We start from the raw sequence: 15,289 nt of genomic DNA, 5'->3' as shown, positions 1-15,289 counted from the left end.
AGCCCAACAGCAGATAAAGGTCTGGTATGAGAGGAATGCTCAAGCTAAAGAGTATGCTGTAGGACAACAGGTAATGGTTCTCATTCCTGTCAGACACAACAAGCTGCAAGCAGCCTGGGAGGGACCCTGCAAGGTGGTAAGCAAGAAAAGTGATGTTAACTACCTGGTAGAACTTCAAGGCAGGGGCACAAATTGTACTATGTTAACAAGATTAAACCATACCATAATAGGTAGGCCCTTATGCTGAGTATTTGCAGTGGATTGCAGGAGGAGTCTAAGGGAGATCTGTTGACTGATCTCCTTAGTAAGGCTCGGACTGACACCTCAGTGGAAGGGGTAGCAATGTTCCAGCAGCTATCTCCTACCCAGGTTCGAGAAATCCGAGCAGGAGTTTGGGGACATGTTCACTGGGAAACCCGGGTGCACCCACCTGGTGCAGCACCAAGTGGATACAGGACCCCAAAGGCCTTTTAGGCAGGCACCTTATAGGGTGCCTGAGACAGTCAAACAGACTCTGAGGGAGTAGGATGTTAGAAGGGGCTAGAAGTCAGTGTCCAACAGTCCTTGGTGCTGCCTGAAAGAAGGATGAAGAAGGATGGCAGATCAGGTTCTGACTTCTGTGTGGACTACAGGAAATTAGTCAGTCACTTTCAGCAGATGCTACCTGATGCTTATGAGGCCAGAGCAGCTTTGTGAGGCCTTATGTATATTTAAGCAATAATTGGACACCCCTTTTGGTAAGGCCTTTTTTTAGTAACTGATGAGGTGTTGGTGGCAGTCATTACTATATAGACTGGCAGAAAGAACTGGCAGACTGGAGTGTGCCAGCAGCCTTCCAGGAGTATCTGTGTGTTTGTATATAGCTCATATCTTAGCTACTTGGGCAGGGACACAAACCAAGTCAAAAGCACAAAAACTAAATACCAGAAGTAAGCCCCAAATCCAGGAGCCGGCTAATCACAGTGGTGTAATCCAAGGCACAATCCAATATACAGTCACTAAGAAGTTACAGAGACTGGTTGAACACCAGAAACACTTTATTGAGCTATATCAGCAAGTACTTTCATCTCTGTCAGTTCATAGACTTTATCAAGATAAAAGACAGCACAGGAGGCACACAGTATATACACCCAACCCCAATTAAGACTTCATGCAAGACAATTAAACCAATTAGTCCCACAGAAACCTTGGATTGTGCCTTGGATTACACCACTGTGATTAGCTTTGCCCTGCTGGCTCCTGGATTTGGGGCTTACTTTTGGCACTTGTGCAGGAACATAAAGCACTGGTTGGACAGAGAGGGCACTGGAGGTTTTGACTTGACTACTCAGCTGAGATCTGTACCCTATAGCTGTGCCAGGGGGAGTCTTATTGGGGATCTGGAGAGAATGGGAGAGACCAGCCCCAGACTGACTGTGATCTCTTTGTGTTCTTAAGGGAAATTGTACTTTACTGTGTGTATTTGTTATCCTTCCCAATGTGGATGCCCCTCACTGGTGTTAGTGGTGAGGATTGGGGCTCCTTGATTACTGGGCCAGTGCATGGGTGTCACTGCAGTTTTTGGCCATTGTCATGTATTACATTGCTGATATGGTGAACATGTGCCAAATGTATGGCCATTTTATGGATGCAGGACATCTACACACTGGCCACTGGCTACTGCTTACAAAACATCCTTGTTCTTGTTATACTAGTGTGTCAACAGGTGTACATTGCTGAAATTCATGTGCACAACCTGATATATTTTTAAGCCATAGTGTTAGATTTTTACAAATATTCTTACATATCATTGGTGTGTGTGTGTGTATGTGTATTGACATTACTTTCCATTCCATTTAGACCAGTGACAGTCATACATGTACACCTACACCTATGTGTTGCCTTTGACATGGTATCTGTGTGTCACATATATACATTCTATTATACATTTGTTTGGGTTGTGTACACCTAATTGTGTATTTAGCAGCCAGTTTGCTGTTTTGCTGCAGTATTGCTGTTTGTCACAGTGCTTGGTTGTTTCCCTTTCACATGCATGGTCAGAGGTTCAGTTTTTCCTCTGCTGGAGTTCTCTAGCACTCTTAGATCTGCATTTGTTCAGCTATGATGTTGCTTGTTTTACACTTGAACTGCTGACAGACTACTTAGATACGTTTTTATTTATCCAGTTTGTACTGTGATCCTTATTTATTACCCTGCAACACTCATTTACCATTGGTCATACACATCCAGATATGACTGCAAAGCAGTTTACAACATGTCATAACATGATAGTACATAGGTAGATATGTTTTTCTGCATTTCACCATGGCTGGTATGCATCCCCACCCTGTTTGACAAGTTTCCATTGCCCATGTTGTGCAGAGTGCCATCTGTGTAACTTACCTATCCTTTCTGTTTTTTTTTCCCACCCTTTGCCTGTCATGTGTAGTGATATTTGTTAATGGGTATATATGCTGTGATGCCTTCCCTTCATCTTTTCCTATATTTACCTTTCCTTCTGTTCTTAAAAAAAGTAAAAATTGTGGCCTATTCTCACAAAAAAAAAAAAAAAAAAAAAAAAATTGCCTATGCCCCTGTGACTTTCTTCCTGATTTTCCTATTCCATCATTCCTCTAGTGTGTCCCTCATGTTCACTCATACCCCACATCTTCTTTTCTATCTACCACTTTCTTTGGGTGAGTGTGTCACCTGTGTTCCCCATGCAAGTTCCGCATCTGTTGCTAGCTAACACTATGGTGAAGTGGCCATATTTGCCCTTCACCTTTATTAATTTTATTTATTAAAAATATTTACAGATTCCATAAGAATCTGAGAGTGGGAGTTAGTACATTTTTATACTAATAGAGTTAAGGTGATATTCCGTAGCTGTCCGTAAGCTTACTGGAGAGATTCTGTTATAGATACATATTTAATACTGTCAGGATGTTTGAGTTGTGAGACTCTTTCTATAACTTTGTTTATGTACATCACACCTTGACAACAATTTTTTCATTACTTACGGATTACTTGCAGATATTATTCAGTGCGCCATTACTATTGAGATAGTCCTTTGTGCGCCAAGATATTCAAAGTTCAGTTTGGCACATTTGCATATTACAGTGTTATCCACAGCTTTAGTACTGATATTGGCGTACTGCACCAGACTCTGTGAACTTTACGGTATACGGCCCACAGAGACCATTTGCTAAGTTAAATAATGCTCAACTGGATGGGCATTAAAGAGCAATAATGAATAGGTCCTCCCTATGTGACACTAAGCCTCACAACACTCCTTGGTGGGTCATTATTTCCATATGACACCCACTTCTGTTATATATTATTGCTTACTTACATATCTCAGCAAGATGTAGTCTCAGGATTTAAAACTGCAAGATAACTAAGAGAAACTTACAGAAATCATGCTGTGCAGCATATGTCATTCAGTCAGAGGGAAATTACCTTCTGAAACCACATGAGATTCTAATAGGAATAACGGCGGGACCTTCATGGTTTGTGGCAAGGAAGCTACTGAAAGTCTAGGAAACTAGAATGCAGAAGGGTTTCTGGGTACCAGCAACATCTAAGTGACATTGTAGACAGAGAAAATAACTATGGGTTAAGGCTAATTACAAAGGAGGATGCCGAATTCCTTTTAAGTTTATGTAGTGAAATGATTATGTTTAATTTTACATTCAGTAATGTAGTGCTGTAGCTACACATATTTTTGAAAGAATGTATTTATGCAATGCGTATAATTTATTTGTTCTATTAGATATTTTAAACTTTGTCACTTATGTATTGCCTAGGCCAAGGTGACCAACAGTCCCAGTTTTTCCAGGACAGTCCTGGTTTGGAAGTCTCTGTCCTGGAATCCTGAACATTGTCTTTGGGACACAGAAATGTCCCAGTTTAGACTGCTCAGTCTGAATGGTATCCTGGCTTTTTGGGACAGCCAGTCCCACTGCTTTCCCATCCTGAGCAGCTCTGAGGACTTTGCAATTTTTTGGGGATGTCATTGGGTATGGGGTAAGGTTGGATGCCTTCACTGTGGCAGGAGCCTTCCATGCTCTGCCACCATCCATCAGTCCCTCCCTCCAGGACTTCTGTCGTGGGGTGCTCTGACTGACCCCACTCACCCATCTGCCTGGTGCACCCTTACTGTGTTATGTCAGGGCTGACCCCTACAGGCCTCCCCTTCAACCTGGCCAAGAGACCTTCCCCAGCCATGGCCCCCATGTCAGGGGACTCCTCCACCTCTATGTCTCCTGCTGGCTGCAAAATCATGCCGGATCATTCATGCCCTTGGACCTTCTCAGGGGAGCTTCCCTTTGATCCTGTCTACCCCTCCAGAACACTCCTTGGCTGCTGAGGGGCAGATCAACTGTCATGAAGGCTTCAGAGTTCCCCTGCTTTCCCATCCATAGCAGCTCTGGGGACTTTGAGATCTTTCAAGGATGCCATCGGTTATGGGGTGAAGTTGGATGCCTTTGCCCTGGCAGGTGCTTTCCAGGCCCCTCTGCCATCTGCCCTGGTACTTCCTCAAGGACTTCCATCATGGGGAGCTCTGCCTGATCCCTTTCACCTAGGCAGGAGCTCTCCAGGCCCTGCTGCTGTCTGCCAGTTGCTGCCTTAAAGACTTCTGTTGTGGGAGCTCTGCCTGACCCCCCCTTACCCAGCCCTGGCACTATCTGCCTCGCTACCCTTCCAAACTTCCTTCCCAGATGAAGCATGGTCCATACCCCATCACCCAAGTGGGAGCTGTCCTGTCCCAGTTACTTTCCACCTCTCTTTCCCTTCCAGACTTCCATTGGGATGGAACCCCTCCAGGCTTAAACTTTTACACAGGTGAGAGAGAGCTCTTTTCCAGGGTTGCATATCTCCTGACTACTGCCAAATCATGCAGTGTTGCATGTGCTCTTAGAGCCTCTTGGGGATCTTCCTAGCCTCATGGAACTCTGCTGGGCTGCAAAGCCTCAGATAGTCCCTCATCCAGACTTCTGTGACACTGGTTCTCCCCTTTGCATTGCACTTAGGGCTTTCAAACTCACAGGGAAGATAGTCCTGTGCCCCACCTCCATCTCTGCACATTTTGTAGCACACATCAGTCTCTCTCCCCCATGGTGCCAGGTGCTGACAAATGTGCATCACTTCCAGCCTTCTGACATGCGACCTTTTGCCTCCTGGGTGGTGCCATTCACAGAGTGGCATCCCCACAGTGCTGGGTGAAGGACGGGAGGCCAACCTGCCAGACTTGGTGGGTTATGAAATGGCAGCCCTATCTCCACTCCCATAGTGGCCGGGAGAATGGGATTGCAGACCTGGCTTCTCGTGGCAGCTCTCAAGTGTCCCAGTTAAGGACCTGTAACAAAATGGTCACCTTGGCCTAGGCACAGACAGAAAAAAAAAACAGTCTGGGATAGTCTACCAAGTCAGATAACAGAAATATAAACAAAATGGGTGCTAAAGGATTATATTTAAACAAACTCAACTATTACAGCCCATCAAGTAATATTTGTTCTTAATTTAATGCAGACTGACTAATAAAATGGCTTCTGTTGGAGAGAACCTGGAAAATAGATCTTGTTTACTGAACAGAAATTCTTAGAGTTGTATAACTTCATATTCTCCAGAAAATGCATAAGAGCAATATTTAAACTCTGTTCCTATTTTTGGGTCTTTCTCCCCTCATTATTTTGGCTTTGTCTAGATTTCTTATAGGGTCATAAGGTTGTAGGTGTTTACTAGCCAAATGGCCACAAGGACCTTTTTAAGCTTAGCTATGCATCCCAAATCTCTAACAAGATCTGGTACCCTTGATAAGTGTAAGCAGGGCCTTGAGAAATAAAAACATCTAGTTCCAAAGACACCCCCCTGCATGATAAGGCTGATGCACAGGCCCAAAACTCCAGGAAATCCAAAAAAAATGCAAAGCCAGCACCAGCAAAGCATATACATTTTTTTAATTGTGGAAACACCATATAAATCAGACCGGTTTTGGCAACCTAACCTTCTTCATCTTCACCATCTACAAGCAGGTGCCTAGGAGGTAAACCATTTACAGGTTGATTACATCCATTAGAGACATAGGTACCAAGCCAGGGATAAATTTCCTGTTCCCAATCCAATTGTCCAAGTTACCTTTGAATTGGGTTAGGGAAGAACTCTGCTTCACATGGATGGGGAGCCTATTTCAGAGACAGGGTAATCTATAGGATACACTCCTTTCTCTCCAGCAGGTCCTATTTATATCACAGGCAAGGTTTAAGTCTTTAGAAAGTTATTCTGGTGCTGTTTGTTTTGTAGATATGCAGGAGGTCCATCAGAGTGAGATCTGACAATGCCCTGTATGCCAGGCCTAGTTCCCTCAACAGCCTGTAGGAGACAAAATACAAGCATAGGGTCTTGAGATGGTCTGCATAGGACATTTCACTAACTTCCTGCATTCTTTTAGTGAGGAACATCTGTGGACATTCCAGTTCTTGGATATGCCTGGTTAGGTACATACCAAAGGGGGGCATTATACTCAATGATAGGAATGATGAATGCCGAATACAGTGGAACAATGACTTCCTTGGACATAGATGCCATATCTTTGTTTATAAGTTGCATAACATAGAATGACTTCCTCACTACTGTGGACACATGATGGTCAAAGGCTTGATTACAGTCTATGTGTGTCTCTTAACTCCCTGAATACTGGGTCAACTCTAAGATGTGTGTTGTCAATATGATAGTTAACATGGGTGAATGGCTTTCCAAAGGATAGTATTATGCATTTCTTGGCATTTCGTTTTAGTCCATGGCTCTAACACTAGTTATTTGTCTGTGTCAGCCCTTCCTGGAGAACATTTGTGTCAGTCTGAGATTCAATGACAGCTCCTAATTTGCAATCATCTGCAAATTTAGTCATCCAGAGACCATTGACACTGCCTTGCCTACAGAGAAGTAAATGCCAAAAAATGAACAGTCCAAGGATTGATCCCTAAGGGAATCCACTTATGAATGGCCTCTTTGTATGGACTCCCCAATTTTAACTTCCTGGGTCCTGACTGTGAGCCAGTTGGCTATCTACCAAATGACATATGTGTTTGTACCTAACCTCTTGAGTTTGTCAACAATGCCCAAGTGGGGTGTGACACCCGTGCCCTAGCCCAGCAATTAAGGAGCCTCAATCCTCACCACTAACGCCAGACAGGGCATCTCATATATGAGGAAAAGATAACAAATACACACAGTAAAGTGCAATTTCCCTTAAGATCACAGTCAGTCCAGGGCTGGTCGCTCCCTTGCTCTCCAGATCCCCAATAAGACTCCCCACTGGCACAGCTATAGGGTTCAGATCTCAGCCCAGTGGGCAAGCTAAAATCTCCAGCACCCTCTCTGTCCATCCAGTGCTTCATGTCCCTGCCCAAGTAGCTGACACGCACACACACTTTGAGATAAGAGTTTATACAATCACACAGACACTTCTGGGGAAGGCTGGCACAGGTTCTTCAGCTGTGCCCCTTTTACTCAGACTATACAGTAGTACCACTTGCCACCACCCACTAATAATTATCAGCTACTCAAAGGCCCTAAAAAAGGTGTCCAATTATTACTGTGAAATATTATAATCCGATTGGTAGTACAGCCCAGGGCTAAAGCTATAGGAGTGGCTTTGTACAATTTTACCAAATGCATTCAAGTACTCTAAAGAGCTTAAATTATCTCTACACAAAGCAGCCAAAGTTAAAAGGGTTTAAAAATATTTAATAAATAATTAAAACTACAAGACAATACTTTCTTCTACACAGTGCTAGTCAAGAGTTCAGAGATCACACAGACATACGTAAAATAGTTCAGTAGTACAGTTCTGACATCACAGAAAAACACTTAGTCTAATCTTTCTAGTTCCTAGCTATTTCATAAAGAAAACACAAGTCTAAGATAACTTACATATGAGCCAGACAGTGCTGTGAGTTGGATGATCAAGACAGAATTTTTTTTTAATCTCTGGTTTTCTCGGTTTAAATTGAAATTGCAGTTCTGATAAACATTACATCATTCTTCACAACTTCCTGGGGTTCCCAGGCCAACAGAAACTGCATCTCCATTCTTTTACACTTAGGTAGAAACTAGAGCAATAAAGGACATTTATGCATGCAAATTCTGGTCATTAACTTTAGCCTTAAAACAATAGGCAGGAAGCCTTCATCTAGCCCGGCCTGAGACGAATTGTAAACATCAAAAACAGAAATGCTTGACTTAGCTTTCCTACAGTAGAGTGCACTGTTGTCACATTTATTTCCAGTTCCATATTTCACAGCATATTCTTTCAATTAAGAAAACAAGTCTGTATTTCAACATTCATATTTACAAATGATAGACTTATGTATAAAATCCTATCTGGCTAGGCTGGCAGCCTTCACACCCCCCCCCCTCGGAGAAATCAAGCTAGTTTTTCAAGTGACCCTTGAGAAATGCTGCTTGAGAGGGTTAGGTCTATCTGAGTGTACCTTACCCCATTCCCTGTCTTGAGAGCCCATCTGCATTGGCATTGCTAAGCCCACTGTGGTGCTGCACTGACATATCATATGCTTGTAACCGCAGGCTCCATCTTAGCAACTTGGCATTTTGCTGGCTGGCTCTGTGTAACCATGTTAGGGGTTGTGATCTGTCATAACAGTGAATTGCCTTCCATACAGATAAGGCTGAAGTTTCTGCAGTGCCCACACTATGGCTAGACATTCCTTTTCTACAACTGCATAGCATTCCTCCCTGGGTTGGATCCTATGACTGAGATAAACCACTGGGTGCTCTTCCCCCTCTGAAGAAACCTGGCTAAGTACAGCCCCCACCCCATGGTTTGAAGCATCCACCTGCTCAACAAATTCTTTGCTGTAATCTGGACTGGCTAACACAGGGGGTCCTCCCAAAGCTTCTTTAAGCTTCTGGAATGCCTGCTCACATGCTGGGGTTCACACTTCCTTATCTGGCCTGTTCTTCCTTGTCAGGTCTGTGAGGGGAGCAGCTGTGGTACTATAACTGGGGACAGACTTTCTGTAGTACCCTGCTGTATCTAAAAATGCCATCACCTGCTTTTTAGTAACAGGTGCAGGCCATGCCTGAATGGCTTTCACTTTGGCAGGTTCTGGCCTTATCTTACCACTCCCCACTGTATGTTCTAGGTAGGAGACCGCTGCCATACCCACCTGACATTTGCTCAGCTTAATGGTCAACCCTGCCCTCTTTTGTCTGCCCAGCACCTCCCTGACATGCTGAAGGTGCTTTGGCCAGGAATGGCTGTAGATGCCAGTATCATCTAGGTAAGCAAGGGCAAATCCTTCTGCTCCTGCTAGCATATGATCTACCTGCCTCTGGAAAGTCACTGGGGCATTCTTCATCCCAAAGGGCATCTTTGTGAACTCATACAAGCCAAAAGGAGTCACAAAGGCTGACTTCTCTCTAGCAGTGGGGGTCAAGGGCACCTGCCAGTAACCCTTGGTAAGATCAAAGGTTGTAAGATACTTAGCCCCATCAAGCTGCTCTAGGGCCTCATCTGTCCTAGGCATGGGGTAAGCATCCGACTCTGTATGGCTATTTAATTTCCTATAGTCCACACATAACCTGGTGCTGCCATCCTTCTTTGGCATCAGCACCACTGGGGAAGACCCTAGTTCTAACATCACCTGTACCTCCTCCCTCAGAGTCTGTTTGACTCACTCAGGCACTCTATAAGGGGCCTGCCTAATAGGCCTTTGGGGTCCTGTATCCACCTGGTGCTGCACTAGGTGGGTGTACCCTGGTTTCCCAGTGAACATGTCCCCAAATGTCTGCAACACTGATCGGATTTCTCGAACCTGGGTAGGAGATAGCTGTTGGGACATTGCTACCCCTTCCACTGAGGTGTCAGCATGAGCCTCACTGAGGAGATCTGTCCCCAGATCTCCCTCGGACTAATTCTGCAATTCACTGCAAATGCTCAGCACAAAGGCTTCCCTAAGGTTTCATCATGTTAGCATGGTACAATTTGTGCCCCTGCTGTCTGCCTAGCAGTTCCACCATGTAGTTAACATCACTTACCTTTCTTACCACCTTGCAGGGATCCTCCCAAGCTGTTTGCAGCTTGTTGTGTCTGACAGGAATGAGAACCATTACCTGCTGCCCCACAGCATACTCTCTAGCTCGAGCATTCCTGTCATTCCACACCTTTTTCTGTTGTTGGGCTTCTGCCAGGTTCTCCTGGGCCAAGCCCATGAGTTCCCTGAGCCTTGTCCTGAGGTTTAGGACGTATGCCCCAACAGACTCCTTGTGAGATTCATACTCACCTTCCCACTCATCTCGAATTAAATATAGAGGTCCCCTCACCCTATGGCCATACAGCAACTCAAAGGGTGAAAAATCTGTGGATTCCTGGGGAACTTCTCTGTAAGCAAACAACAGATGAGGCAAATATTTGTCCCACTCCCTCTTTAACTGATCTGCAAATGCCCATAGCATGGACTTGATTGTAGAGTTTAACCTCTCAAAAAGACCATTAGTCTGGGGATGATAGTGGGTGGTCTTCATGTGCTTCACCCCACAGGACTTCCACAGACAAGCCAGCAGGTCTGACATGAAATTGGCACCTCTGTCAGTCAGTATTTCTTTTGGGAAACCTACTCTGCTGAAAATATCTAACAAAGCATTTGCCACCTTATTTGCCTCAATGGTGGACAAAGCCACTGCCTCAGGGTATTGTGCACCATAATCCACTACCACTAGGATGTACTTTTTCCCTGTGGAACTTGGAGTACTCAGAGGACCCACAATATCCATAGCTACCCTCTGAAATGGCTCCTCAATCTCAGGCAAAGCCATCAAAGGAGCTCTCACCTTGTCTCCTGCCTTGCCTACCTTTTGGCACTGCTCACAGGTCCTGCAGTACCCTGTTACATCTCTGGAAATTCCAGGCCAATAGAAGTTCTGCATAATATGCCTCTTTGTACGTTTTATGCCCATATGACATGCAAAGGGAATATCATGGGCTATGGCTAGAAGTGCCAGATGGTAGGCTCTAGGCACTACCAACTGCTGTACTCTCTCACCTTCTAGCCCTCCCTCAGGGGTTCACTCTCTGTATAGTAACTCTTTGTCCCAGTATACAGATTCCCCCTTTCCTTGAGAATCAGGTGCCTTCCTAGCTACCTGCCTCAGGCCTTGCAATGTAGGGTCTGAGAGCTGAGCTTGTCTCTACTCTCTCCTTGTAACCCTTCCCAGCTCCCCTTCCACAGGAAGTCTGGCATCCTCTGACAGTGGTGCCTCACTGTCAGCCTGGGTACTACTACTCACCTCTACCTTTGCAGTCACTCTGTCCAAGAGACCATCAGTACCCACAAGCAGCTGTGGCTCACCTTCAGTCTCACTGCTACAGTGTAGCTCATTCCCTGAAGTAACCACCTCACCAGTCCTGATTGCAAGTATGCAGTCTCTCTGGGTCTCCCCCAGGCTACCAGACTTACCTGCTTGTCTCCAGGCCTGACTGCGTGTAACTGCACAAGTACAGGGTACTGCACTATCAAAATCATTCCCTATCAGGACATCTGCAGGTATATCACCAGACACACCTACTTGCTGTCTTCCTTTTCCACCCTCCCAGTCAAGGTGAACTCTAGCCAAAGGTATTTGGAATGGGATCCCTCCTAAAGCCCTGACTAGAGTAGACTGCCCAGGCAAGTAGTGCTCTTCTGTAACTCTTGCAGGCTTTAAAATAGTTATATCAGAGGCTGTGCCTCTCTTGGAAATGGCCTCTTTGCCATTCACTACAATAGGATATAGCCCCTGGTGGTAGTTTGGTACCCTTTTTGTCCCAAGACAACCTACTATTGGCATTTTGTCTTTCCCACATACTGGCTCCCTCAACTTTTGTTCCCCACCTTGCCTCCGTGGACACCTGTATGCCACATGGCCCCACTGGTTGCATTCAAAACATTTAACCCTAGCTCCTGGACATGTACCTGGACTAGTGGCTTCCCCTGCTACTGGCAGATTCTGTTGTGGCAGTCTGTGCTGCCCACCATGGGTTCCTTTAGACCCATGAGCAGTAATGGGGGTCCCCTTCCTGTGCAGGGCTGCCCTGCTTGCCAAGTATAGGTCTCCCTTCTTCCCCAACTCATCTGAAGTAGCACATTGTCTATCAGCTAACCAGATCCTCATGTCCTCAGGCAAAGTGCTAAGGGCTTGTTCCCTCACCAAAAGGTCTGCCAGCCCTTCAAAAGTGGTGACCTGACATCCACTCACCCACCTATGGAAATAAGTGCTCAATTCAGCAGCATATTCACACACACTTTCATCTGCCTTGCGTCTATGCTCTCAAAACTTTTTCCTATATGTTTCAGGTGTTAGCTTAAAAAACTCTAATAGACAATTTTTTACAGTAGTATAATCAAAACATGCAACGTCAGACATTTTAGACAGTACAGTTACAGCTTTACCATGGAGTAAGGGGGTCAGGAACCGTACCCAGAGCCCTTGGTCAACTTCATACTTTTTACATTCCCTCTCAAACATATGAATGAAACTATCAAAATGATCCCCCTCTTTAAATGCGGAAGAAATTTACTGATCATTTGTGCTTCTGGGGTCCAGTTACTCCCTTCCCCATTACCTCCATAACTCTGGCAAAGAGTCTGCATCTCCTTCTCATGCTGCCTTTGCTTCTCCTTTTCCTCAGCTTTTAGACATAACAGTTTCTCATTCTCCTCACTCTCTAGATGCCTTAGTCTCTCAGCTGCTTCTAATTCCACAAGCTTGGCCTCCAACTCAAGTCTCTTTAGCTCCACCTGGATTTTTAAGTCCACTGCAGAAAGGTTGAACTGTCCATTCTTTGAGGGTATTATATCTCCACTGCCAGTCTAATTGTCCTCCTGGTTGCTGTTTTCTGATGCAGCTGTAACCAAGGCTGCAATCAGGTCTGCCTAAGTCTGGTTTCCATGCACCAGTCCCCTAGCCTGGCACATATCCACCAGCTGGCTCCTTTTCAGCTTTCCATACTCCTCTGCTGACATGCTGCCTGCTGACCCTGACTAACTAAGCTAACAAAAGAAATAACACAATTGTGATCTGAACTCTGAGTATTCACTGTGTGGCTGTTTTAGAGCACAAAACACCTTCAAAGCTCACTGTACAAAAGCTACAGGATTCACTCTACCCACACCACTACAAGCCAATTAGTATTTGCCACCTATTTAATATGTGATGTGGATATCCCACCGCTGCCAAACACAAAAGTGAGGTGGATATCCCAACCACTGCCACCACAAAATGTGATGCCCGTGCCCTGGCCCAGCAATCAAGGAGCCTCAATCCTCACCACTAACACCAGAGAGGGTGTCTCATATATGAGGAAAGGATAACAAATACACACAGTAAAGTGCAATTTCCCTTAAGAGCACACAGAGATCACAATCAGTCCAGGGCTGGTCGCTCCCTTGCTCTCCAGGTTCCCAATAAGACTCCCCATTGGCACAGCTATAGTGTCCAGATCTCAGCCTAATGGGCAAGCTAAAATCTCCAGCACCCTCTCTGTCCAACCAGTGCTTCATGTCCCTGCCCAAATAGCTGACACAAACACACTTTGACATAAGAGTTTATACAACCACACAGACACTTCTGGGGAAGGCTGGTACAGGTTCTCCAGCTGTGCCCTTTTTATCCAGACTATATGGTAGTACCACTGGCCACCACCCAGCTAATAATTAGCTACTCAAAGGCCCTTAAAAGGGTGTCCAATTATTACTGTGCAATATTATTATCCAATTGGTAGTATAGCCCAGGGCTAAAGCTATAAGAGTGGCCTTGTACAATTTTACCAAAGGCATACAAGTACTCTAAAGAGCTTAAATTATCTCTAGACAAAACAGTCACAGTTAAAAAGGTTTAAAATATTTAATAATAAATAATTAAAACCACAAGACAATACTTTCTACTACACAGTGCTAGTCAAGAGTTCAGAGATCACACAGAAATACTTAAAATAATTCAGTAGTACAGTTCTGACATCACAGAAAAATACTTGGTCTAATCTTTCTAGTTCCTAGCTATTTCTAAAAGAAAACACAAGTCTAAGATAGCTTACGCATGAGCAAGACAATTCTATGAGTTGGATGATCAAGACAAAAATGTTTTTTAATCTCTGGTTCTCTCTGTTTAAATTGAAATTGCATTTCTGATAAATATTACATCATTCTTCACAACTTCCTGGGGTTCCCAGGCCAACAGAAACTGCATCTACATTATTTTACACCTAGGCAGAAACCAGAGCAATAAAGAACATTTATGCATGCAAATTCTGGTCATTAACTTTAGCCTTAAAACAATAGGCAGGAAACCTTCATCTAGCCTGGTCGGAGCCGAATTGTAAACATCAAAGACAGTCATGAAATGCTTGACTTAGCTTTCTTACAGTAGAGTGCACTGTTGTCACATTTATTTCCAGTTCCACATTTCACGGCATATTCTTTCAATTAAGAAAACAAGTCTGTAGTTCAACATTCATATTTACAAATTATATAATTATGTATAAAATCCTATCTGGCTAGGTTGGCAGCCTTCATATGGGGTATTGTGTCAAATGCCTTGGCCAGGTAAAGGTAGGCAGTGTGAACCATTTTGCCCTCATCCATTGCTTTGGTGACCTTCTCAAAGAAGTCCACCAGGTTGAGTAGGCATGACCTGCCCTTGATGAAACCAAACTGGGTTAGGTCCAGTGTCTGGAGGTTTACTATATCATTATTGATTGTTTTCATGATAATTCTTTCCATGGCTTTGATTGTAAAAGGACTTATGGGTCGGTAGTTTCCAGGGTCTGTAGGTAGCCAAACTTTGTGCAGAGGAATGACTGTTACTGTTCTCCATTCATGAGGCACAAAGCTTTTTTAAAGGCTAGAGTCAAATAGCAATTCCAGAGGGCCCGATAGGTCATGTTTCATGCTATTTAGAAGGCATCCTGGGAAATTGTCTTTTCCCACCTATGAAGTGTTCTTGGTCTTAGAGCATTAAGGACCTGTTCCCTAGTGATAGCAGGGGGAGTTATATTTGATGATATTTCTTGAGGGAAGGTTGAGAGGGAGAGGTGGTAAAATTGGAGCTGAATCCTTCAGCCAGTAGGTTTACTATTTATTTTGGCTCAGTATAGGTGGCTCCTCCATTTACAATGAGCTCTGCACACAATTGTGTAATGCCTTTGAGGTTGCAGACATAGCTAAAGAATGCTTTGTGGTTGTGCTTGGCCTGGGATGCTAAACTTTCCTCAAATTTGGCTTTGGTAGACTTTATTTGTCCAAGTTGTTTG

The sequence above is a fragment of the Protopterus annectens genome, chromosome 13.part0, assembly GCF_019279795.1.
Source record: "Protopterus annectens isolate FY-2018-M chromosome 13.part0, PAN1.0, whole genome shotgun sequence".
Taxonomy (NCBI): Eukaryota; Metazoa; Chordata; order Ceratodontiformes; family Protopteridae; genus Protopterus; species Protopterus annectens.
This window is presented reverse-complemented; position numbering follows the sequence as displayed.